Below are 27,228 nucleotides of genomic sequence, written 5' to 3' on the forward strand. Positions count from 1 at the left end.
AGTCCCATTCATCCCTTTCATGTTACTTATTATATGTAAAAGGATGAGTGTGAGGACTCAGGAGTGACCAGCTCCAAAGTCTCCAATGGAACGGTCAGAGCCTGAATGCTAAGGCAGAAGAGGTTCCACTTCCAAAGGGAGGGGGAGGGGGGGTAAGGGGGGGAGGAATAGCCAGGTCCTAGAAGGTACAGGGAAACAGCAAGGTTGAACCTGAGCCTTGGAGTCAGGCTGCCTGGTTCAGGTTCCCGTTCCCCACTCACTAGCCCTGAGACCTGGACAAGGTGCTTGGGCTTTTTTATGCCTCACTTTCCTCACCGAGAAATAAAAATGATGCTGCTTGCCTTGAGGGATGGCAATGCGATATCAGGGAAATAACATGGGAAGCCCAGGACCTGGCAGATAGGAAATGCCCAGTTAGTGCTACTGATTATTTTAAGTGGCCAGTTTGGCGGAGAAGGGGCTTTTGAGTGAAGCTTCTGATAACCTGCCTGGGCTCAGAGGGGTTGAGGATGATCCAGAAGTCATCTGGGGGCTTCCCTGGTGGCGCAGTGGTTGAGAGTCCGCCTGCCGATGCAGGGGACACAGGTTCGTTCCCCGGTCTGGGAAGATCCCACATGCCGCGGAGCGGCTGCGCCCGTGAGCCATGGCCGCTGAGCCTGCGCTTCCGGAGCCTGTGCTCCGCAACGAGAGAGGCCACAACAGTGAGAGGCCCGTGTACTGCAAAAACAAAAAAACAAAACAAAAAAACCAAAACAGAAGTCATCTGGAAGAGTTGTGCTCCTGAATTCTGTAAGACGTAGGGGCTCTGATAGCTTTCCAGCACTGGTTCTTGCCATTTCGCCCTTGGGAAGATCTGGCCGCTTCCCCTGAGTTGAGGAACCCAACAGAGGCTTTCTTTAAAGACGAGACATGGAGCAGAAAAGTCTGTCTTTGGCTTCTCAGCCAGTTACTGGTGCCTTGGGAAGGGAACCCAGAGGAATTTAGGAAAACGAAGAGGATGATGATCATAAAAGCAGCTAATGTCAATTCAGTATTCTAGTCTTCTGGGTGTTGTACTGAGATGTGTCTCGCATGTCACCATTATAAACATCTCCTAATGGGATGGATACTATTACCCCAGCTTTATAGATGAGGAAACCAGTGCACGGAAAGGGTAAATTACATGTTATGGATCACATGACTGGAAAGAGGAGCTGATATGAACTGAGGCCTGTGACTGTAAGACCAGCTGCACTCTTCTGCCATCCTGGGGTGCTCATGAAGGGGCAGCCCTAGATCCATGAATGAGGAACATCTCCACCAATGATCTGGAACCTGGTGGTCTAATATGGTAGCCACTAGTCACCTGTGGCTACTTAAATTTAAATTAATTAAAATTAAAAGTTTCATTCTGCAATTGCACTAGTCACATTTCAAGTGTTCAGTAGCCATAGATGACTAGGGTCTGCCAGATACAGACATTTTCCATCATTGCAGAAAGTATTACCCACAGAGTAGATGGTACCTTAGATGTCAGAATTGGAATCCTGAGTGACTTTGGTAAATTAGAGAAACATTCTGATTGAAGTCACGAGGACTTGGCTTCTGGGACGAGAAGTATGTGGCTATTCAAGTCTAAGGTGAGGAAGGCCCGGCCAGTTTAGCTGCAAAGAAAGAGAAAGCATGAGCTGTAATGACAGTTCTGCATATGAGTCATCAACCTGGCAGTGTGCTGAGAGACAGAGCAGAGGTGGGTAAGAAGACACTGCTTGCCCTCGGGCAGGAAGCGCAAGGTGATCCTGGGTTAGGCTCAGCCAGATTCCAGCCTTGCTAAAGTGCCGTGCCCGGAGGGAGGCACTCAAGGTCTGGGAAGGTTAAAAGAATTAGGATTGCTCAGGTAGTTTTCTTGGTCCAAATTCTGTCCGTATCTGGATTTGATCCAGTCATCTGAAAATCCTGACCACATCTGACTGGTTTACAACTTGATACTCTCTGCAAAGCACGCAATCTTCTTACCGGGATTTTGTGAAAGAGCATTGGATTTGATTAGAAGACCTGGGCTCTCATCATAGCTTCGCCGCTTGGAAATTGTCCTTAACTGCCCTTACTCCAGGTTTCCTTGAATGTGAAATAGGATATTAAATCCATCGATTGAAGGCGAGTGCCAGGAGAGCATCTGGCCTGTCATTGGCTCTCAGTGGTGCTGTGCCGTCCAAAGGTGCAACGAGCACGAGTGACCTCAGAAAGGGGGTGTGTTTTCCGAGCCTTCAACATAATTGTAATTAATTTTGGAATTAAAAAAATAATTTTTATTGTGGAAAATTTCAAACAGACTCAAAAGTAGAGAGAATAATGTCACAAATGCCGATGGACTAATTTAATTATAAGACGTACTGCGTATTGAGTATCTACTATGTACCGGGCATGCTTTAGAAGGCATATTCCATGTATTAACTGATTTAATCCTCACAACAGCAATAAGTAGGTGCCAGTTTAAGCAGAGAGAGTTGAGGCAACTTGTTTAGAGTTACCATCAAGAATGTGGTAGAGTTTAGAGCCCAACCCAGGCAGTCTGGCTCCCGGAGTCCCAGACTTCACCACTCAGCCGGGTCCAAGGAAAAACAGGTCCTGTGGTTAGAGCCTGCTGAGGTTAGGACCTGCTGAGTGATGATGTCTGATGAGCCCAACAGAGAATGGACTCTGCGAAAGGAGGGAAAGGACTATTCACTGACACTCAAAACTATGTATGTACTTATGAAAATTTTTCTTGCTTGGTTTCTTAATATTTCTCATCCTCCGAAAGAGTATGTTTGGGCGATTTAATGTGACTTGATTTTCCAACAAGAGAGATCCTGAAGTTTTTCCTTCTAGGCCCAGAAGATCTCTGGTTCTGAGCTGAATAGGAAGATCTGCAATAGGAAGATACAATAAGACAGGAGTGTTATATACCTTTTGTACTGTCTAATACAGGTTTTAGAGTTGTGTTTTTTTCCTGAAAAATATTTTTGTTTAAATTTGAATTTTTGGCCAAGCTATTTTACTGGAATGCCTTGTTTTAATATAGAACTGATTCAAATATTCAAATGCAAATGCATATCTACTCATTGGTTAGGTTTCCTTCTTTAAAAAAAAGAAAATTCAGTGTCTGATACCACCAACTAGACTTAGGATTTCTCTCTCTTTCTCCTTCTCTTTTTAAAAAACAAAATCTGCTGTTTGGCATTTCTTCCCCCCTTTATTATTTCCCCCCTGTTTCCTTTGCCTGAGTTCTTTTTTGTAGCTAGATCTGACTTGCACTCTGCCTGATTTATTTTGACAATGCAGTTAAAATGGTTTCTTTTTTCCACAGAAAATGTGTTTTGATTTCTTCTTAGAAGAATAAGCTTTTGTTCTTCAAAGTTAAATAAATCAAATTGCTTTCAGCCTCCAAATGCCACTGCCTTGTCTTCATTATCATTGGGCTTTTGCTTTTTAAAAATGATGCCATCGTAAGCATTCTCTCGCACATGTTTCTGAAGTATCTACCCCCCTTTCCAGTTTATGGTAGTATCTTATTGAAAACGTTGATTTGGTAAGTTTACAGAAAATATTTTTTTATCAAAACAGAAATTCATCGTATTAGATATCTCTGTTTTAAATCGTTTTATTATTGAAGCTATTCTATTAATTCTTATATCGGTCATTTAGTTTAGTGATTAAGAGCTGAGTTTTAAACTGCTTAGGTTTAATTTTAACTGTGCCACTAACTACCAGTTGTTTTCAGCAAGTTACTTAACCTCTCCAAGCCTCAGGTTCTTCATCTTTAAAGTGGTGTAGGGTGTAGTGGTGGATGTAAATGACATAATACATGTGTACAGTTCTTAAATCAGGCTTTGGCACAGAGTTAGTATTCACTAACTCACTATTCACTACTATCAATAATTTCCATCCCATTCTCAGGGGTCCTAGTTAGTTATTAGCCCATTCCTCAAGCATCACTTTTAGATACTGTAACTCACTTTTTCCTTCTTAAGAACATTAGAGCTTTGGAGTCTGATGACATCTCAGAAATAGATATTTGGCAAGTCCCTTAGGAATTTGGGCCATTTTCTTGTGTGTGTTAAGAGGGCCTTAGAAATAACATGGCCCTCTTACTGGAAGTGGAATCAGAATTAGTAACAAGGCAATTGAAAAGTGTTGCAACTTAAGTTCTTTTTATTATACAGATCAGAGGAGGGGTTATATTAAGAGCTAGTGTGGACTGAATTTTCTTCACCTCACCGTGCTACTGCTGGGCTGGGGCTTTGCTCTGGGATAAAAGTCTCCTTTTTGCCAAGACTCATGGATCACCCTCCCTCCCTCCTCAGGACCACTGCCGGGCACGAGGTCAGCTCTCCAGATCTTCGGGGCCTTTTCATTTCCTCCTCTAACAGTGAGGAAAGGCAAGCTTTTCTCCTCTTTGCTTTTGAACTCTGGTGACAGGCAGTGCAGTGATGGTCCGGTGGGGGCCTCCCCTGATGATGTGTTGCTTTATTCGCAGTCCTCTGCATGGCTCGTTCTTTTAACTCTCCATGGAAGGAGAGGATGGTGAGAAACTGTAGGTATCACGAGTTAATTTTTCTCCATAGCTTATATTTTTTTCAGGGCAAAACACACACATATATATTTTTTAAGAAAAAGGATCACAAATTTGATGGAAGCCCCTTAATGGGATTCATTGGCCTTTATAAACAGAAGCTGCACCTCAAATAGGCATGGATGGGACCACTGGCTTGATTTAGAAATGGCTGAATACATTTCTAAAGAGTAAAAGCAGTACTTTGATACTTGTGTTGTTCTTACATGGAAGACCAGTCCCATTGAGTCCATCTTAAATATGGAAGTGGAGGGAAGTTAATGCCTGTCCTTGACCATTCACTGTCTGTGCAAAGCGTAGGCAGTAGAACCAGGCAGATGAGAAGAGCTGAGTGGGGGACAGAAATTTAAATGCAACCTGATGGATCACGGGTGATCATCTCATCTCATCTCTCCAGTTTACAGTGGAAGAGCCAGGCTCAGAAGGATGAAGTTTTCCCAGATCCCTGGGCTGGGGAGGGAGAGGGCTTAGGTGGGAAGAAATCCATACTTTGGGGCCGATATGCTCAGTGGCTTTGAAGTTCAAGGGAGCTTTGCTTCAACAAAGAAAAAAATCTGCATTCAGTTTAGCCCGGTAACTCACAGCAGTGATCATTTCAACATTATCAACCTTCCCCAGGCTTGGTCTCCTATGGGGACCATCTGATGTCTTTTGGCTGTTAGAGCTGCGCCTGGATCAGTCCAGGTTTGTGAGCTATTCTGTTTTCTAACAAGTCGACTAAGATTATAGACTTCGAGATCTCAGAGGAGCTGTGATGGCTAGTTCAGGTCAACTCAAGTACAATTAACGTCTTTTAAAAGTATTTGTTGGGCCCCTACTTTGTGCCAGACCTTAGGGATGCAGCAGTGTGGAAAAGGGACAGACAAGGGCCATGCTTTCATGGAGCTTCTGTTCTAGTTTTCGTAGTGATTTTTCTCCCCATGCCCCCTTGGTCCCCTAGTTTTAGAGTAAGGAGGCCCTAGGACATTATGTACGTTGTTCAAGGTCATGCGGATGGTTTATTCCAGAGCCTGGACTTGGGCTTCCTGATAGTTCAGTCCCTTCACTGTCTCTGAGGTCCTGGATATTGCAAGTGTTTGAAATTGAATCATTTTTAAAATGGAAAAATAAGGCATGAACACGATACAATATTTAAGCACCATAAAAGGCTGCAGGATGAAAAAAAAAATGTCTTCACCCTGTCTACGCCCCTTCTACCCACCACACACATGTCATCTCTCAGTCCCCTTCCCAACAGGGGACCACGGTTGTCCGTGTCCTCTATATCCTTTCAGGATTATTCTATGCACATACTTACTTAAACAACATATATACGTGTCTACAGCCCCCTCCTTTGGCCTTCCATGAATGAGAGCTTAGATACTTGTCTGCACCTTGCTTTTTATTGAAATTGATGACTGATAAGGTCTGTGGACTATTTTTTATGCTCCCACATTGATTGAGCCATGAGGAGTGAAAATGCTGGATACGTTTAAAATGCTGTGTGTCCTGTTTGTTCTTTGTTGTTGGGAATAGCCCCGAAACATTTACAGACATAATCTGAGAGTTTTGGGTGGACCTAAAAACATATTTTGCTGTCATCAACACTGATGTTCTGAGTTATTCTTCCACAGCCTTGTTCTGTGTACAGAAGAGACTGAAACATATTTGTGAGTATTCCCAGAATTTAGCTAACATGAGGGCCCAGAGGGTTTTGTTTTGTTTTGTTTTGAGTTGCCACCAAAGCTGTCTCCTCTCCTCAGTTATCTCCCTCGGCAGGGTCTGCTCCAGGGCACCTCCCTAGTGCTGACCAGAAGGTGACCCCTCAGGGAGCTTATCTGTCCTCCCCGGTGGCCCTGCCAGCCCTCTGACAAGGCTTAGGAAAGAGGGCTGCAACATCTGCCTTTTTGCCACAGAGACTGCAGCCCTGGAGGCTCACGGAGACTTCGGAGGACGAAAAGGCAGACCTAAGGGGCTCGAGGGAGGCAGAAAGCGAAATGCCTTTGGCGACATTTTGGCCCAGAACGAGATAGAAGAGCGAATTAACAGTTATAATCAGGATTTTTCTTTTTCTTCATTTGTAACTCGAGACTTTGAATCTATTAACATTAAATAGCTAAGGAAATCGTAGTCCCTGTTTTCTGTAAGCTGTCTATTTTCTGCAAGGATGTACGATGCTATAGCAAGTAGCTCCACAGTATAGGTTCTAGAACCAGACTCCTTGTGCCCAAGTCCTGGCCGGGCACTTTTTAGCTGTGTAATCTTGGGCAAGTTCCTTAGTCTCTGATGCCTCAACTTCTCCATCTGTAAAGTGGGTTTAAAATACCACCTACCTCGTAGGGATGTTGTTCTTTGGTGCTTAGCAAGTGCTAAATAGCCGAATACTTGATGTTATTATTATAATATTATGTCAGGTGAGACCTATTTAAACACTTAGCAAATCAAAGTGTGAAAAATTAATGGTTTTTGATGTTTCTTAATTTTCCTGAGGCTCAGAGAAGCAGGTTAGACATAACCTATAAGATGCTGCAGTTTTGTTTGACACTAGGGTAGAGGCTTACTAAATGCAGGTAGCTGGACTTGCTCACAAGGCAGTCAGGAGGCAACGTTTAACTTGTTTTGTTTTCCTTATTAGAAAGAGGTGGGACCATTCAGAGTCTTAAATTATTCTACCTGTAGCTAGCGTAGACGTTGAATCAGAGGTTTATTGAGACTACGAGGGAACTGCCGAATTGCATTTAAATCCTTCCCAGGAGAACCCTTGTGTTTCCAGATACAGAATAACTTTTGATGTCAATTACATTTCACTTGGAATAAAGTGCTCTGATTCTCACCATCCCAAGGGTTGGTAAATCACAAACGTTCAGCTATTGTCACTTGGGAAGCCCATTATTGCTAAATATATGAACACATTTAAATTGTTGTGAAGCTATAACTCAGGAAAGAGCAACCTTCAGACTTCCCAGTAAGATCTAAATCTCATGTGAGAAAATTCAAAACTACAAGGAGTGCACAGTTTCCCATTGGCGTTATTCAGGAAAGAGCAGAGGACAGCCGCAGACCTCATGGCTCGGTGGATATCTCCGCGTGACTGGTGTGGCGGCGACTGTGGCTTCCAGGTGGGACTGCCTGGGCTGGAATCACTGCTTTCTTATTATTAATGGCGTGGCCTTGGGCAAGCTATTGAACCTGCAAGCCTCAGTGTCTCCTTAGGAAAATGAGAATTGTCGTTGACTCACGGAGTCCTTGAAAAGATTGAGTTACTGAATCTGCAGCGCTTAGCACTGCAGTGCCTGGTGCATAGAAAGCACTCCGTAAATGTCAGCCACTATTGTTATTAATCAGATAGCCTTCCTTCCTTAATCCCCTGTCCTTTGAGGTCTTAGTGTTCACTGTCCGTTAATCTGTTTAGGCTTCTAGTTTCTTAAGACGTGGTTCTCATTTTTAAAGGGACCAGATCCTTTTTTCTAGAGAATCCTTTTTTAACAAGGCACATATGCGTCCTAATCAAAGCTCTGTTGTGGCTCCTGTGGAACCATAACACCATAATGGAATTCTAGCTTCATCTAATTAGAATTGTGTAAAAAGCAATAAAGTCTAGAGAAAAAGATGACCTTTTCTTTCCAGATAAATTTTTTCTGAGGTTCTTAATTTCTCTCCATCAGTCTTGTTATATGATGGACGTGGTCACACTTGGGATTTCTGAATCGTCTTTTCAATGTGAGGAAGTTTTGCTTCATTTCTCCCAGCTTGAGCACTCACTTGTGTAAGACAGTAATCACCAAATTTCCCCACCCTATCCCACTCAGAAAAGATAGATCAGTCTTGTTAAATATGGTGGGGTCCCCTGGTGATGTGACCTGAGAACAACAGGTGGGTGGAGTGTTTTCTCTCCCTCTGGTCCGCGCTACTAGCCTTCCCTAGCATTCATGCCAGCCTGCTCCTAGTTTCTGACTGCTGTGTAACTGTAGAGGAGGCACCTTTTAATATTAATGTGTTGTGGTAAAGAAATACTATTTTAAAGTATGTGTTTGTTTATCAATACGGTCATATTCACAGCTGTAGAATGAAATGAGAAGAAATTTAACATTGTCAAATGCACCATGACACAGTCCCAGAAATAAGGCTGCAGTTGGAAATTTACAAGCTGTGCAAAATGTGGTATCTTCTTTCCTCTAGATTATCACTCAGATAAGACAGGTATTTATCTGGAAATTGAGAGCTGCTGTGCTGGTCAAAGCTTCCCTTTTGTTAAGTGTGTGTGAAGACAGAGAGCCCAGAACTGTGAATCAGTGCTGGGTAGTTTTCAATAGAGCCTGAAAAGGTTAACTTTCCTTTTTTCTGCCTTGTTTCTGGTATTAGTAGTGAAGACTTTTAGGCAGCATTTTGTATGTCTCACATTCTCTTTCAAAGATATTGTGTGCAGTGCAGTTTTAACCAGCTGCAGAAGGCTATTGTGGAAGAGAGCTGCTGTGCTGGGATGCTGTTAATGGTCACGATAACTAACTTTTAGGAGGGTACTGACTGCTTGGCCCTGTATTAAGCATTGTACATATATCATCTTATGTAAAACCCCCAACAGCCCTACGTGGGATGCTGCAGAGAGGCCAAGGTTCAACAGCTAGTCACAGGGGTCTGCGTCTGGGGACAGGCCACTGGCTCCAGACCCCTCCTTCGTAGCCCAGCCTTGGTCTTACATGCCCATTCCTTAAAGTTGGTCAAACCTGTGCAAAGAACGCTAATTGGGAAGTTCTACTATGTTGGAATGAACACTCTTACTGTGATGAAACATTTCATTCTGACATCCCTTGCTCTTGACCTTCTTGTTTTCCTTGATGCAAAACAGTCCAGGTCTAAGGCAGACGCTGATAAAAAGAGGAGACATAAAAGTAGTTGAACACCTTTTTTCTAGATAATGGCCTAGTTTGAAGTTTTACTGGGAAAATTCTCTCCTATCTTTTAGCTTTTTTTTTTTTTTCTTCTTAGGACAATTTTTCTATTTTTCCATCTCTGGCTTTTCTACTTTTTTCCGTGCTAGTGTCTTCCACATGAATCGACTCTCAAATGACAGTATTCCCAGACTTGACTTTGTTCAGTTTTATTGTACAAATCTGTAGTTTAGCCATGCTCGGTTGTAGCAATGCAGAGCAGGGAATTACTTATTCATTTATAATTAAGAACTTGGTTCTTGCTGTTTTAGAGGACAATGCTTTATTTCCTTTTCAGCTAAGGGGGTAAGGGTCCTTTCCCCAACCCATTTAGTTTGGGAGATCCCTCTCTGTCTCTCTCTCCTTCACGTATACACACACACACACACACACACACACTATGATTATTATAAATGACATAGTGACAGAAAAGGATAATATGGATAATATTAGGCTACATGTGAAGGATGAGCTATAAACTAAGTACAAAGTAATACTTCAGTGAAGACAACCTATTGACTTTTTGCTGTTTCTTCATATTTCTGTAAGCTGGTTTCATCTCTGTTTTTGTTTAGCATTTATAGGAAACACAATTTGGGGAGACAAGAGAATGTTTTGTTCCTTAACCTGGTGTAGGTTTGCCTGCATCGTATGTTTCAATATACACAGTCAAGTGTAGAATTTTAATCCTACCCTGGACCTTCAAAACAGGAAAGTAAAGGGGTACATAACGGTCACGTAGATGAGACCACTGTAAAAAAACAAAAAACAAAAAACTTGGAAAAATAAAAAATTATTTTGCAGGTTTATAGGGGGCTTCATTTGTAATGTAAACACAGATGTTGACATGGGCCACTTGTTAGAAGAACTTAGAAATATAATACAGAGCCTTCGAAGGTACAATGAAGACTGAAGACTGAGCATTTTGTCATTGTGTTCTTACTTGCCCAGTGAAGTCCCAGCCAAGCTGCACCCTGTGCTCAATGGAGATGCAGAGTTAACTCAACTTGGTGTGGCCTGGGAAAGTCACATTACCTGACACATACAGGCTTCCTTGTGACTGACCACGTTCACCCTGTTGCTCATTACTGGACAGAATGTAGCTGAAGAGTTAAGGAACAGGTTCCTGAGAACAAGTGCTAAAGGACTCACAGGGAGAATGCCCACCAGTCACCCCAGAAACTTGTATTAAACCAGACTGATGCCGTCAGTCTACTGTGGTTCTCAAGTTCTGTTCTTTCTTGGTTTATAAAACCTCAATAAAGAGGTCCTTTGGAAATTTTCGTGCTTAAATTTCCTTAGACTGATTTCAAAGAAGAAATGTGTAGTGGGGGAAGGAATGCAGTGGGATGGGGTGGGACGGGGTGAGGATGGATTACAATTCCTCTGTGTTCTTAAATATTTAGGCCAGATTAACATGTGATATGACGCTTGCCAAGCTTTACCTTTTTTATTTTCTCTTGCAGGAGTGACTTTATTTGAAGAGTTCTAAGAGACTGAAAACTTATGACATATAAAGTTGCCTAGGGAATTATTTTTTTATCTTTTATACAATTTCTATGGTGGAGTCTGCAGACATGTGGATGAAAGCTAAAAGGGAATACTGTTGCTATGCTGGATACAGAATTCAGTTTGCTTTGAAACAAGTTTTGGTTTAAAAATGTCTGATGAAAAATTTATTATATTTCCAGGGAGGAAAAGAGCTCATGTTTTTGTCTTCCCAACCACCACCCCTCCCAATCCCCCATCTGTGGCCTTGGTGTACACACTGCAATTTTTCCAGTATGATAACTATGTACAGTGGAACTATATGTGTATAGTCTGAGCTAATGCTCAGGGTGTGTGTGTCTGTGAACTATATGTGTGTAGTCTGAGCTAATGCTCAGGGTGTGTGTGTCTGTGTGTGCGTGTGTGTGTATGTACACACATGTCTGTGTGCCTGTGCTTCTGTTCCCCCAACCCTTAGATCTCATTTTGCTACTGGTTGTAAGACGATCCCCTTACAGTTTAACTGTTACAAAAGATAAAAGATGAATCTTTGGTGGTGAAGCCTCCTTGAAGATATAGTCTAACCCTGGGCAGTTGACCCCCCCAAGAGATCATGAAGTCAGAGGGAACCAGATGCTAGACTTTGGATTCAGAGACGAGAAATCAGCACTGACCTGCTACCAGCATGCCACTCCTAGGTCACTTATAAAATATTGAGAGTTTTGGTTGTTTTTTTGTTTGTTTGTTTTAACTCAAGCTAAGCAAATCTTATTTAGCCATTGAATAAAGGGGGAAATGGTTTAAAGTCACTAAAAAAAAAGTCTTGTTTTGACAACTCAAGGCTAAAACAAAACAAGACAATCTCCACTTCTGGTGCAAGATGGACCCACACCTTCCTCTGGTATGTTTTCCTTGGTGTTCTTCCTGTTCTCCATCTTGTAGCTAGTGTCTGTTATTTAAAGGATTCTTGAGGGTTACTTTCCCCTGTAGGTGTGGAATACCCCACTTAAAAAAAAAAAAAAAAAGCTTTACAGTTTACAAAACACCTCAAAGAACCCAGAGGTGAAGGTAGTAGTACATTTATGGGAGGTCTGGGCCAAGAGGTTGGGGAGTCCAGGTACAGGGAAATCTTCAAGACCTGCCTCCATGTTGGTAGGGTGCCTTGGCACTTCCTTTATTTCAAAAAGAAAGCACAATTCTCATTTGACTCCCAAAAGATGATTCCCATGAAAATGTACTTTTTTTTTTTTTTTTTTTTTGCGGTACACAGGCCTCTTACTATTGTGGCCTCTTCCGTTGCAGAGCACAGGCTCCGGATGCGCAGGCTCAGCGGCCATGGCTCACGGGCCCAGCCGCTCCGCGGCACGTGGGATCTTCCCGGACCGGGGCACGAACCCGTGTCCCCTGCATCGGGCAGGCAGACTCTCAACCACTGCGCCACCAGGGAAGCCCGAAAATGTACTTTAAAGTATCCATTCTTTTTCTGGCACCAGACTAAAAATGTCTAACCTTTTAAATGAATGGTAGGTTCAATTTCATGTGAATTTTTGCTGACAACTAATTAAAAGCTGTACATGTGTACGTGCATACACGCAGTAGACCCGAGGAAGGCAATATGGAAATAAATTTCCCGGTGGTCCAGAAAGTAGCAATATAGGAATTTTGGGGGTGTGTATTAGTGTAAATAATATGCGTGCAGTCTAGACCAATAGTTTTAGTTTTATAAAGAGGAATCATTTTTTGTCTTAAAAATATTATGCCCCCGGAATGGTGAGGGATAAAGTGTAAGATATTCTTCAGCTTTAATTATTTTATAATTTTATTCAGGTCAGATCGCTTTTTTTTTTTAATAGCAATACAACAGGCAAGAGGATACTCAAAATATTTAAATTGTATTTATACCAAGAGTACGTTTTAACTATTTTCTAATACTTGAGCAGTTGTTGTCTGACTGGCTTCCAAATATGCCAAAAGTTAAGCATTCAGTATTTTCAACATGTATGCTTTTTACTGGTTTATATTACCTAATGAGAATCTTTAAGTGTTCCCAAAGCAACAGATGTTTACAGGCCTTTTGTGTTTTTCCTCCTTTAGAAGGCTTGGAGACCCACAACAAAGATACTGTATAAAACACTAATGAGGGACTAACTTCTGATGTAATACATGAGTTGGCTACCACCTCAATGTAAAAATTTGTAAAGGAAATTTTTCACCGAGTGTCAAATGTATTTTTAACTGTCTGGTTTGTACTTCTATGACTTTTGTACTACCAAAGCAGAGTTAAAAATAAAAACGTTAAACACAGTGAGTTGTTTTTGAATGATCCAATTGTTGGTGCCTTGGGTACTGAAAGTACAATTGTGGTTGGTATAATTTATCGAGCTTAGTATCACAGTGCCTGATTTCTTAACGTCTGAATTGTCAAGTGATCATTTGGCTGACTTTCCCCATTGGATTCCTCCTTCCCCCCATAGTAATGCCATCCTCACCCCCGATTAGTATTTTTAAAATTTGGAGATAATTTTGGATGTAAGGAACAGTTGCAAAAGCAGTACAAAGAGTTCTTGTATACTCTTCACCCCACATTCCCTTATGGTATCATCTTACATAACCGCAGAACAATGATCAAAACTAAGAAATTAGGGCTTCCCTGGTGGCGAAGTGGTTAAGAATCTGCCTGCCAATGCAGGGGATTCGAACCAGGGTTCAAGTCCTGGTCCAGGAAAATCCCACATGCCGCGGAGCAACTAAGCCTGTGCACCACAACGACTGAGCCTGCGCGCCACAACTACTGAAGCCTGTGCGCCTAGAGCCCATGCTCCACAACGAAAGAAGCCACTGCTCACCGCAACTAGAGATAGCCTGCATGCAGCAACAAAGACACAACACAACCAAAAATGAAAATAAATAAATAAATTTATTAAAAAACAACTAAGAAATTAACATCAGCATAATACTACGAATTAAGTCACAGCATTATTCCAGTCTCACCAATTATCCCACTACCATCCTTGTTCTGTTCCAGATTTCCCACTGCATTTAGTTTCGGCCTCCTAAATCTCCTGTGACCTGTGATTTTCCCTCCGTCTTTTCTTATTTTTCATGATCTTGACGTGTTATAGCATGTACTGGTCAGTCATGTTGTAGAGTGCCCTTCAATCTCAGTGTGCCAGCTGTTTCTCCTGACTAGACTGAGGGTTTGCATTATGCAAAGGACGCCCTTCCCATTGCTCCGTATCGGGGGCTGGTGGGGGAGGCCATGATGTCGGTGTGTATCGCTAGCGATGTCAACCTCCACCATTTAGTCAAGGTGGTGGCCACCAGGTTTCATTTTGGTAAAGTCACTATTTTTCCCTTTGTAATTAATAAGTATTTGAGGGGAGATATTTTGAGATTAGGCACATACCCTATTTCTGCTTCACCCTTTAATTTTACCACCTATATTATTTTCTTTGGGCTCCTGTAAAAAACAAACTGGGTGGCCTAAGACGATAGAAATTTATTCTTTCACAGTTCAGGAGGCCACAAGTCTGAAATCAAGGTGTCTGCAGGGTTGGTTACTTCTGAGTCTCAAGGGAGAACCTGTCCCATGCTCCCTCCTGCCTCCTGGTGGTTGCTGGCAGTCCTGGCGTTCCATGCTGTGTAGCTGCTTCCCTCCAATTGTCTGCCTCCGTCTTCACAGGACTGTCTTCCCTGGGTGTGGGCCTCTGTCCTCTCGTCTTCTCATGGGGACACTAGTCATTGGATATAGGACCCACTATAATCTAGGATGACTTCATCTTAACTTGATCACATTTGCAAAGACCCTAATTCCAAATACGATCACCTTCACAGGAACCTGGGGTTAGGACTTCAACATACTTTGTTAGGGGACACAGTTCAACCCACTACACCATCCATTGGTGGGTTTTGCCTGCAGCTGTTTTTACTGTGGGAGGGGCTCTTTCAGGTTGGTGCCTGTGTCCTTCCGACATGGCTCCTTCTCTTTATTTCTTTCTCCCTTCCTCTTTATCCCTTTTGCCCTTTCTTACTTTCTAGAACCACGAGAGGCTCCAGGCTCATCTTCTCATGTTGTTTTCCTTGTCTTAGCCTTGGAATCCACCACTAACTAATCAAGGAGCCCCGGTTCCTTTTATTGGAGAATGGTGTTTAGAAATAGAGATCAGGGCACTAGGTGTGCTCATTGATACTGGGGTGTTACTGCTTCTGGGCACACATACACACACACACACACACACACACACACACACACACACACACTACTAACCCATTCATATACACACATCTTTATTTATGTAACTATCTTTAGAACAAAAGCATGAGTCATGACTGCTGCCTCCGACCTCAGTTTAGCTCCACAGGGTTCCCTCTAACCTTCCCACTTTCCTTCTTTGTGACTTTTCTCCAACAGTAAAGAAACCTGGCTCTTACAATCTATAATATTTTTATACAATGTCTCAGCCCTAGCATACATGTAAAGTAGTTTGAACACAGACCCCTGTGAGAAATAGGTTTCCAACTAGAGCAGTATGCTGTGTACTTATTCTTCTAGTTGTGAGCCTTAGAGAATCCAGCCAGAAGCCTGTTTGCCAAATTTACTTAGGTCAGTGCCTTTGTTCCCCACACCTTGGGCGTGCTTGTGTGATTCAGTTTTAACACAGAGTCATTTGTCATCATCTGCATTCCATCTTTCCTTCATGTCCTGGTTAAATTTCTTAAAATTTATATGCAGCAGGGTCGTGGCGGCAGTCATGCGGCTCTGTCGGGTTCAGGGTGCCTGCCTCGCTGCGTGGGTTGCCGGCTGCGAGGCACAACGCCCCTCTGATCTTCCTGCACAGCTCAGGTGATTCTGGACAAGGATTGAGAACGTGGATCAAGCAAGTTTTAAATCAAGATTTAACATTCCAACACATAAAAGTTATCTAACAGCTCCTCCCAGGCCATATACTTCTTTGAAAGGAGGACTCTCCAATGTATGGTTTGACAGATTTAAAATATCTAATGACTACCCAGAGCACCTTGAATCAATTGACGTAATGTGTCAGGTGCTTACAGATTTGATTGACGGTGAAGTAAAAAGTGGTATCAAGAAGAACAGAGTATCAGTAGGAGGATTTTCTATGGGAGGGTGTGTGGCAATGCGTTTAGCATACAGAAATCATCAAGATGTGGCAGGAGTACTTGCTCTTTCTAGTTTTCTGAATAAGACATCTGCTGTTTACCAACCTCTTCAGAAAAGTGATGGTGTCTTTCCTCAATTATTTCAGTGTCATGGTACCGCAGATGAGTTAGTTCTTCATTCTTGGGGTGAAGAGACAAACTCAGTGTTAAAATCTCTAGGAGTGAGCACAAAGTTTCATAGTTTCCCAAGTGTTTACCAAGAGTTAAGCGAAGCTGAGCTAGAAAAACTGAAGTCATGGATTCTTACAAAGCTACCAGACTGAATGAATTGATTGATTTGTTAATATATAAGTAATGTCTTTATGAAAAGTGATGTTTACTGCCAAATTCTAATTTGATAAACAATAATTAAAATAGTAAAAAAAAATTTATATACAGCAAACTTCACTCTTTGGGGTGCCTCATTGGATTCTGAGTTTGAATTTTCCTCTATGTGTGTGTGTGTGTGTGTGTGTGTTTGCCTTGAAAACAAGATGATCAATAACAGCTTATGCTAAGGAAGTGGAAAAGCTGATTTTACAATTTTCAGCTCTTGAAAACCAGGAAACCCAGAATATATGCACCAGGGAGGATGTTAGGAATTCCCCCAAATCTCATTTTATAGTAGAAAGGGGTCATTTGGGGTTACAGGTTTTGTTCTTAATCAATCAGCCTTTTTTTTTTTTTTTTTTTTTTTTTTTTTTTTCTGTTCGCGGGCCTTTTTCTGTTACGCGCAGTCTCAGCGGCCACGGCTCACGGGCCCAGCCACTCTGTGGCATGTGGGATCTTCCTGGACCGGGGCACGAACCCGTGTCCCCTGCATCGGCAGGCGGACTCTCAACCACTGCGCTACCAGGGAAGCCCTAGGGAAGCCCTAGGGAAGCCCTAGGGAAGCCCTCAATCAGCCTTTTGATATCCTCTCTAAGATCCTCCCTAGGATTCAGCTTTCCACCGGCAGGTCCAGGATGAACTTGTCAAGGGGATTGACAGTCCATGGCCTTGTATGCTCCTGCACTTCCTTTTCAAATCCAGATATCAAGCTTTCCTCCACCCTGATGATCTGATATAATGGAAGTGTGGAGGAACACTTCCTTCCCTCCCACTGAGGACAGCAGGATGTTGGTGCTTTGGAAGTGGGGTCCCACCATTCAGGGCTTGGCTGTGGTCAAAGGAGACTCCGTTTTTCACCCGAGGTCCTTACCAGTTCTTAAATCCTCTGAACCCTTTTGTCTGCAGGGCAGGTTCTATCCAGGGCTTCCTTTGTTCATTCCTCATCCTCCCAGGACCATTCTTCAGGACTGTTCTCAGATCTTCCTGGAGATCCCTCATGGTAGCTCCAAACACCCGAAGGGGCACCTGGGACTCTGTCCCCGGCATTCTGTGGCCGCCCAGCTGGTGTCGCTGCCCACCCGCTTCAGCTGCTGCCCAGGCGGGCGGTTGTCCGCCTCGCACAGAGCTGGCACTTGCCCCCTCTGCCGGCCGAATGCGAGAAGTGCAGGAAGCTTAGCTCCTGGGCCATTTATTGGTGGTGGTGTGTCTTTCAGGGCCGGGCGCTCAGAAAGTACGTAGGCATGATTTCACGATGAATGAATAAACAAACAAAAGTCTACCTTTAAAAATGAAAGATTATCATCAGCTATTTTATGGGAGTAAAAATTGAAGTTTGGATTTTTCCTAACTCATTTTCTGACCCTACTAGCTGGTCTCTATTGTCTTTCTCATAGGAAATCCCAGTTTCTCACCTGGGAACTTATTTCCCTGCACGTGTGGATGCTGGTAGAAATAATTGAGTTCTAATTTGGAGGAGACCCCCATGCCCTGAATCCTGCCATGGAAGTGGTGTGGCTGTGAGAAGCAGTGCGGTCTCAGAGCAGTGGCCCCCGCCTTTGCTGTTGGCTCTGAGTCATGGCTCTGACACTCACTGCCTGTGCAATGTTGGGGAAATTATGTTACCCTCTTTTTAAAAAAAATTTATTTGGCTGCACTGGGTCTTAGTTGAGGCTTTCAGGATCTTTGTTGCAGCATGCGGGATCTTTAGTTACAGAATGCACACTCTTAGTTGCGGCATGTGGGGATCTAGTTCCCTGACCTGGGATCGAACCCCGGGCCGCCTGCATTGGGAGCGCGGAGTCTTAGGCCACTGGACCACCAGGGAAGTCCCTTACCTTACCTTCTGAGATGCAATTTCCTCAGCTGTAAAATGACCTATCTCTCAGGACTTTTAAGGACTAGGAAAATGCAGGCAAAGTCATGGTGCCTGCCGTGGTCTCCATGGCAACCCTGATGGAGTGCACGGTCATCGTCAGCAGCCAAGCTTGGTAGCTTGGTAAAGGGTCTGTGTGTATCTGTCCCACCACAGCTGATCAAGGTGGCTTGTAAAGAGGCCGAGCACACACAGCTCTGTCCAAGTGTGGAGCTGAGCCAGGACACCTTTTGCTGAACCACAGTAAGAGTTCAGAAGCCTCGTGGAAGAACCACAGAGTAGAGGAGAGTCCAAATTTTGGGGAGGCAGAAGCACAGAGATAGAAAAAAGAGTTGAGGATGAAGAAGTAGTGTGTGCAGGGGGCAGCTGAAACTCCGTCAGCCCAGTGCCTCTCCCTTCTGGGATGATGCCCCCTCCTTTGGAGAACTCTTCTCCCTCTTAGAACCCAGCCAAGCGCCCCACTGCCCTGACTGCAGCTGGATGTGACCGAGGCCGTGCCGAGGAAGCTGGTCTGAAGAAAGGAAGGGAACATGCAGAGGGAAGAGAGGCAGTCCTGGTTTGTTGTCAAGGCCTAGATTCATTTGACCCTGAGGCCCAGCTGCCCTTCCGAGCTTTATGAACATTCCAAGGACACCCCTCTTTTGTCTTACCGCCTTTGGGTTGAGTTTCTATCACTTCTGACAACAATCACAAAACCCCGCAGTCGGTGCAATTATTCTCAGAAAAGTAGATACACAGGGAGTATCAGACATCCAGCCCTACAGCGGAGGCTGCCCAGCGCTGCCTCAGATCCACAGCCAGGGGCCCCGGCCCTGGTGTGGCATCTGCTCTGAAATGCTCTTGCAATCCCTCTCCGGACTTCGTTGCCTTAGGATAACCTCCATTCCATCATCTTTCCTCGATTTGCCATAGGGCTTGAGACTGTAGCTCCTGTCAGAGCACAACTTTGGCATTCAGATGACTCTGGCCCTCTGTGACCTTAATGGTTCAGATCCCAATCTTCTAACTGAAGATAATAGACTAGACTGAAGATAATACGTGCCTTTTAGGGAGGCCGTCAGGATTATAAGAGCGTGGGCAGGTAGCGCATGTAGCATGGGGCCGGACACAGCCAGCGCTGACTCAATGAGCTGCCTTGGAGTTGCCAAACTCAGCCCCTCTTTGGTGAAATAAATGATAGAGTGATGAGTATTTGGCCATTTGAGTGTGGGTTCTTGGTGTTTTTGCCACATTAAAATTGCTTCACATTCAAGATGGATCCAGTGTGGGGATAGGGGCAATTGGAGAGTAGGACGGATCAGGTAGAAGAGGCAACTTCTAAGATTCTGTCTGGGCCTGAGATTCTTCTGGAACCAGGTCAAATACCTTAAGTGAGAGGATGATCTCATTGCTCCAATGTTAAATGGAGCCGGATCTACAAGACAAAGGGTGTGTTCTTTCTCTGCACGTACAGGCTCTTATTTTATCTTATCACTCTTAGGATAAGACATGAATGTGGTATAGTCTTAAAAAGAACTTGACTTCTTTTTATTTGCAAGTCATTCTAACTGAGAAATGATAGAGAAAATGCTCTTGGAATCATAACATGAAACCTAAATTACAAAATTTCTGGGTTTGATTATGGATGAATATCTTCATGTTGGCCAAATAAAAAAAACACCTCACAAAACCATTCCTCTGAAATAACTAACCAACCCTACCAAACCCAAGCTTTCTATCTTGCATTAAAAATGCATTTTATTTAATAAAAATGTATTTGTGGCAAGGGAGGATTAAAGAAATAGGTTAGTTTTAATGCCTCAAATATTCATTTTAGACATAGCATGACAAAATTGTGACTAGGCATAAATTACTGTGTATCCTCCAATGGTTAAATGAGGAAAATAAATAATAATGATGAGAATACAAAAATAATAATAATGAGAATACAAAAATAATAATGATGAAAATACAAAATATTAAATTTGAAGTGCCCTAAGATGCATGTTTACCTTGAGATGATTGTTAATAATGTAGGTAGAAAAGGACTTACCTAGTTTAGAAATAATTCAACATGATTAGAAGTGGTGCAGAAAGCTTTGGTGGTCATAGAAATCAAAATTTAGTTATTAAAAGAAAGTGTAAATGCTACTCATAAAAAAGTGGTCCAGTGTGAGATGACCTTCACTGGGTGATAGAATCACATCTAACGCTTATTATTTACCCGGGGCTGGGTATGCGCTAAGCACTTTATATTCTGTATCTCCTGTAAGTTGCATTACAGCTCGGGGGAGGCATAGCCACCACTTCCATTTTACAGGTGACAATACTGAGGAAAGGAATTTCAAGATACTTTGCACTGGCCGTTCATGTGATCATTGTAAAAACACAAATATCATTGGTTGGAGACAATCTCAGAGATTTTACAGATAAGTCCTTGACTAACGTTTCAATTCTTTATGAAAATCTTCCTCAGAACCAGAAAAAGAAAATAACAAAACAAAAACCAAAAACCTTTCTTTCCCAATTGACAATACATGTAAGTTTACTTTTCCAATATTGGATTTCCTTTTTTTTTGGCGGTACGCGGGCCTCTCACTGTTGTGGCCTCTCCCGTTGCGGAGCACAGGCTCTGGACGTGCAGGCTCAGCGGCCATGGCTCACGGGCCCAGCCGCTCCACGGCATGTGGGATCCTCCCGGACCGGGGCACGAACCCGTGTCCCCTGCATCGGCAGGCGGACTCTCAACCACTGCGCCATCAGGGAAGCCCTGGATTGTTCTTAGCTCCACCACCTTGGTTTAAAGTTCCCCCAACTTTCAGATCTCAGCATTCACTTGATTGTTGTGATTGCTGAATTCCCTGCAATAATGGAGACCAAAGGCTTTTTTTCTTAGAAATTCCACATTTTGATTCAGCCCTTCTTTTTTTCTGATGGCAACATGGCTGTCTCCACAGAGAGGCTGTATTACCTATTCCTTAAAAGGAAGCTTGTTGTTCAAACTGAGTTCAGTTGAGATTCTGCCACTGACTGTCTGTGTGACCATGGATGAATTAGATAGCTTTTTGAGCCTCCATTTCCTCATCTGTGAAATAGGGATAATCATACCTACAACTTATAGGGTCATGGTGGACTTAAGGAAGATGATGCTTATGCAGAACTGAAACTGTACTAAATGCTTAACAAATGGTAGTTTTAAAAAAAGTTAAGCTATATTTGCACCTATAAAAACAAAAACAAAAACAGGGCTTCCCTGGTGGCGCAGTGATTGAGAGTTTGCCTGCCGATGCAGGGGACGCAGGTTTGTGCCCCGGTCCGGGAGGATCCCACATGCCACGGAGCGGCTGGGCCCGTGAGCCATGGCCGCTGAGCCTGTGTGTCCGGAGCCTGTGCTCCGCAATAGGAGAGGCCACAACAGTGAGAGGCCCGCGTACCGCAAAAAAAAAACCCCAAAAAACAACAAAAAAAAGTAACTTGCTGTCTCTCACAAGTTATTACTGAATAAAATTTCTATATCAATAACTGTATTATTTGGCAAATTATTTTGAAAGTGTCTGCAGATATGTTTTTCTTGTTATAAAATTTTTCTCTATAAATTTTAAAAAATAATTTTAGTCTATTTCTTTTTTTTAAATTAATTTATTTAATTTATTTATTTCTGGCTGCATTGGGTCTTCGTTGCTGCATGAGGGCTTTCTCTAGCTGTGGCAAGCGGGGGCTACTCTTTGTTGTGGTGTGCGGGCTTCTCATTGTGGTGGCTTCTCTTGTCGCAGAGAATGGGCTCTAGGGGTGTGGGCTTCAGTAGTTGTGGCTCACGGGCTCTAGAACGCAGGCTCCGTAGTTGTGGTACACGGGCTTAATTGCTCCATAGCATGTGGGCTTTTCCCAGACCAGGGCTCGAACCCATGTCCCCTGCATTGGCAGGTGGATTCTTAACCACTGAGCCACCAGGGAAGTCCATCTCTATAAACTTTTAATTTAAATACTGTACAGTTCTTGGTTTGTCTCCTGGACAATGGCTGACATCATGAAAATCTTAGAGCCTATGATCATACAGCTTCATAAATGGGTAATTCAAAACTTTTGATTCTGTTCTAGGAATGAACATTTAAGACAGGGAGAGCACATTAGTTCATGAGAAGAGACCAGTAACTCTCCTTGGCCTATAAAAATCTTCCCTTGTTTACACGAGGACCGAAGTTTATATGTACCAATCTTGATAGCTTTGGAGAATGAAAAAGGATGAGTAGAACCTGGAAATGAAATTATTTTTGTGGGATTTTCTTCTAAGGTTGGTAACGGATGTCAAGAGAAAACTTTATGGCTTTGTTTTCAAAACAGCAAGAGCCCCACTAAACAAATATTCTAATCAGCCTGTCCTCCAACTGTCTCACTTATGTGAATTGGGAATGTGTAGATTTGATAAGGGAAATGAGTAAAATTCTTTGTCTACCTTCTGGTCTCTGGGTCATAGTTTACCCTTGTTTTGTATTAACTATTCCAAAATGCTTAAAAGCCGAAAATACAGAAGTCTCGTAAAAAATCAAGCTCAAAGTGTGAGATGAGGGTGAACAGTAGCGATGAGTGGTATTGGGGAGGTATTTTCATGTTTGCTTGTATTCTAAGTGTATGGCTCACATGCATATATAGGCCATGTATCTTGTCGAAAATCTTAGTCTGGTTTTGTCCATTTAGAGTGCTTTTATAGATAGTTCATCTGAGCTTCTAAATCGGTGGTTTTCAAAGTAGGTTTCACATAACCCAGGGGTATGGGAAGAAAATATTAAAACCCGGATTGATATCTGTTATGTTAATACTGCTCTACAAAGTATATGACATAGTACAAGAGGACCGGTACATTTATTTGTAAACATACTTCTATTAGGGGTAGGAGTGTGACATCTGTTACTGATAACTGGTGCAAGATCAGAAAGGTGTGGCAAGTCCTTCTCTAGTCTCAGAGTTTCTCCAACTGTGGCTGGAGAAACACCCACAACAACTATGCAAATGCTGGGGCCCCACCCAAGACCTGCTGAATCCAAGCGTCTAAGAGCTGAGACCCAGAAACCTGCTTTTATAAAACAAGCACCCTGAAATTTGAGAATGTCTGCCTTCCACTTGGGATGTAGGAAGGATCCCCATTTTACAGTTGAGGAAACTCAGGCTCAGGAAAGTTAAGAAACTTAAACCCAAGGTCATACAATGAGCAAGAGGCACAGGCTGATTCCACCCCAGGTTGATGAGGGCTGAAGAGGGGCACGAGTGTGAGTGCCCGGCCCATGGTGTGTGGTCAGAATCTCTGAAGTCCTGGAGGTCGCCACGCATGGCTGCAGGGGTTAATCGTGGAGCCAACCCCCATGTATTTTTCTACCGTGAGGCGCCAAGAGAAAAGTGACATCTGAGTCTCATGTCACAAATACACACCCTTTCCTTCTTTCCCCTCCAGGATTTGAAAGATTGAGTTCAAGATGACTGAAAAATGTGATGAGCCAAGTTTCCCACTGCTTGGCCCCAAACATTGGTTTCCTTAAGGTTGTTGTCTCAGTTTGGGAGTAAGCTCCTCGGGGTAACATGACCTCGTGATGGAGACCAAACCTCCACGGGCTACTCATCCCACTCTGTGCCCATCTTACCACAGACCACCAGGCAGCCTCCTTATTCAAACGGAGCAGGGCCACCGGAGTGAAACGCGTGACCAATACATGTAATTTCTTTTCTCTCATATTCATCTAGACTGTGCTTCCACAGCCCTGCATTTATACCTTTACCACAACATATTCCAATCTCACAGTTAGCACTCGGAATCTTAATCAGCTGCATGACTTCTCCTCCACTACATGTGAAAAGCTTTTAGTCTTTCATTCAACAAATAATGTCTCACCTGTGCTGCACACCATCCTGGATCTAGGCAAAAGGTGCTTGTTTATCACAGTCACTTTAGTTGAAAAAAAAATTGCTAATGGTCAACTCCAAGCATATTTAATAGATGTGCCTAGCATGTTGTTTCTTAGAGTGGCTGAGAGTGCTTCAAAAGTCAGCCTGTTATATGTCTACTATAACCTAATACATTGGAGGAACTTATACATTTAGTACATAAATAAATGAGCAACTTATTTCTGTAAGTTAACAGAGAAAGCATTTACCGTGAAAAATAAATGTCAGTTTGTCTCTGTTTAATTATCACCAGCTCTAAAATAGCACGTTTTAAAAGGAATGAGGTTTACTCTAGAAGAAAAAATAAATAAACAGAAAGCAAGAATTTCCACATTTTCATCGAAAGACTCATTGTACAAATAGGAGTCCCCTTGATGAAGAATAAAGTCCAAGTTCAAGAGCAGAGGCCACATTCCTGTGACTGCACACAGAGGACAAAACTAAGGAAGTCAGATCTGTACTCATGTATTTGCATCTGGTGCTTCCTTCCGTCTTCCTAAGGCCTCCTGCTGGGAGATACTGATGAAGAGTTAAGATGAGAATGGGTGGGGGACAGGCGGGCAAGGTAGGCCTTGGGGATCAAGGGATACAGACTACTATGTATGAAATAAATAAGCTACAAGGAGGTAATGCACAACACAGGGAATACAGCCAATATCTTATAATAACTATAAATGGAGTATAACCTTTAAAAATCACTATGCTGTACAAATGAAACTTATATAATACTGTACATCAACTATACCTCAATGTAAAGAAAAAAAAAAGAAGAGAAGAGATAATCTTGCCCTTAGGGTCAGGGCAGAGGAAGACAGAAAGAGGAAAACGGTGACTGGCTAAAAGTTACTGAACATGGACAAATGGGTGTGTGCTAAGAACCTGAAATCCTCTTCAATCCCTTGCGGATCTGCTTTGACAGTTATAACAATATGCTACCATCTGCCTTGGAAACCAGGGAAAAACGTCTAATGTCATATTTATATGATAGTTCAACTATCAGTAAAAAGTGAAATGTAACTTCCTAGCTCAAGAAAACTACATGTAATATAGAAATAATCTTATATCAAAATCAAGATTTAACATGGTAAATAGCCATGCAATGCAGTTTGCTAAGATCAAGGAGACTGTGATGTCCACTTCTTAATATCTATCTATCTCTCTCTCTCTATATAGATCTATTTAATTGGAGTATAGTTGGTGTACAATATTGTGTTAGTTTATACGGTACAGCAAAATGAATCAGCTATACATATACATATATCTCCTCCTTTCTGGATTGTGATGTCCACTTCTAATCACAGCCAGTGCCTTACATTCAGAGTGCATCTATGCTGTCAGACTGTCCAGAATGTTTGAAAAGCATCACTATCAACAGCACCACTTTTGATAAGGGGTGGGACCAGGTTGCAGAAAGAAGACATTGCACAGAGCAGGATTCTCAGCTGCTAGACAAGCTGCGGGGAAAAAGCTAAAATCTGGAGTTTCTTCTCAACCTAAAGATTCTGACATTTGCCCTGATGTCCTTTAGTGGAGCCTGGATATTGGGGCCAGGGCTGCTTTTAACAAAACACATGAAATTCCGTTAACCTTTTTGAAGCAGTTATTCACATATAAAGAATATAAAAAATCTTTATATTCTTTATATAAAGAATTTTCTAAATATATATAAAGAATCTTTAAAAGTTGAGAGTTTTTAATCATGGTGAACTCTCTGTAGCCGTCCTAAAATGTAAAATTAGGTAAACATGTAAATGCAGAAGTGTGTTTCTGTGCCAGGGAAAGAGACTTGTCTGCAGGAATAACTCACTTTCCCCTTTCCTTGTCCGATTTTTCTTCTTTCATCCTTCTGTTTTGGAGATACCCATGGGAAGCTGGGAAGGCTTTAGCTGTCCAGTCCTCCTTGGACCAAAGGTTCAGACTCCTCCTTTGTCACACTAACTGTAAATATCTTTCAATCTCTTTCAAATCAGCTCTATCCCGGGCTTTTGTGTTTTGAGGACCTGGTGTGGCAGACTGTAAGCAGACCATCTCATAACTCAGCGTCCATTCTCCCCCTTCCCCGTAACTGAATCCTGAATTTAGTTGGGAAAGCCATGCTCATAGCTAGAAAGGTAAGTCTTCCTAGCCTTTCTGGCAGCTGGATGTGACCAAGTAACCAGATGTTGACCAATGAGAAACAAGTGGAAAGGTTGAATTACACTTCTAGAAGGTCCTTAACAGAGAGGGAGTGAGATCTTCTGACCTGTTATTCTTTTTCCTGCATGGAAAGCAAATGAGTGACTGGAACCCCAGCAGCCGTTGTGGACCACGCAGTAACCTTGAGACGGAAGCCAAATGATAGAAGGAACATAAGTCGCTGATACCATGGCATCCTCTACCAGCCTGGACTGCTACCTCCAGACTTCTTTTACATAAAAGGTAAATAAATCTCTATTTTTATAAGACATTTATCACATGCAGCTGGACCTGATCCCAACAGGTACACTTAGGAAATTGTTGAAGGAACCACTTTGAAATATTAAGCATCTGGTGTACTAAACAGAACAGTAAACCAACAACGCAATTAGCGATGCCAACAGTTTAGCCTTTAAAAGCTCTGAGTGACCTTGTATGTAGAGGTGGCTTGCCATCAAGCAAACCCAGGGAAATGTCAGTCTGTTAGGCTCAGAAATCATGTTTATGTTAAATAATTACCAAAATGGAGCGATGACATTATGACAATCTCTAGAAACATATTATTATTCTCACTTAATTAATGGGCAAATAGAAGGGATACATTCCTTGCCCAAGGTCACATGCAAAGCTGGAAATCCAACCAAGGTCAGATTTTAGAGCCTGTGTTATGAAACACCATAATAAATCATCCTCCATGTTGGTATTTTTCTAAATACTCTTGACCATCCTCTAAATTCTCCATCAAGCCATGTCTAAATGGCTGTCCTTGTTTATAAATTAGAAGGCTG

At 42.6% G+C, this 27,228-nt stretch overlaps 1 protein-coding gene and 1 pseudogene across 2 annotated transcripts in view; both read left to right on the top strand.

Moving 5' to 3' along the window:
• RELL1 (RELT like 1) overlaps positions 1–22,675 on the top strand; it is a 72,187-nt gene extending 49,512 nt beyond the window's left edge. The window contains exon 7 of one of the 2 annotated variants that reach the window (XM_027103187.1): positions 22,430–22,675. The gene's annotated coding sequence lies outside the window, so the exon portion shown is untranslated. Of the gene's footprint in view, positions 1–10,967; positions 12,197–22,429 lie in introns of those variants that run through there. The other variant, XM_027103186.1, reaches the window with a different exon arrangement.
• LOC113618870 (lysophospholipase-like protein 1 pseudogene) lies at positions 13,844–16,571 on the top strand (annotated as a pseudogene).
• Positions 22,676–27,228: the final 4,553 nt, after the last annotated feature.

The sequence above is a fragment of the Aethalodelphis obliquidens genome, unplaced genomic scaffold (assembly GCF_003676395.1).
Source record: "Aethalodelphis obliquidens isolate GAN/ISIS:26980383/991018 unplaced genomic scaffold, ASM367639v1 scaffold6, whole genome shotgun sequence".
Classification (NCBI taxonomy): Eukaryota; Metazoa; Chordata; class Mammalia; order Artiodactyla; family Delphinidae; genus Aethalodelphis; species Aethalodelphis obliquidens.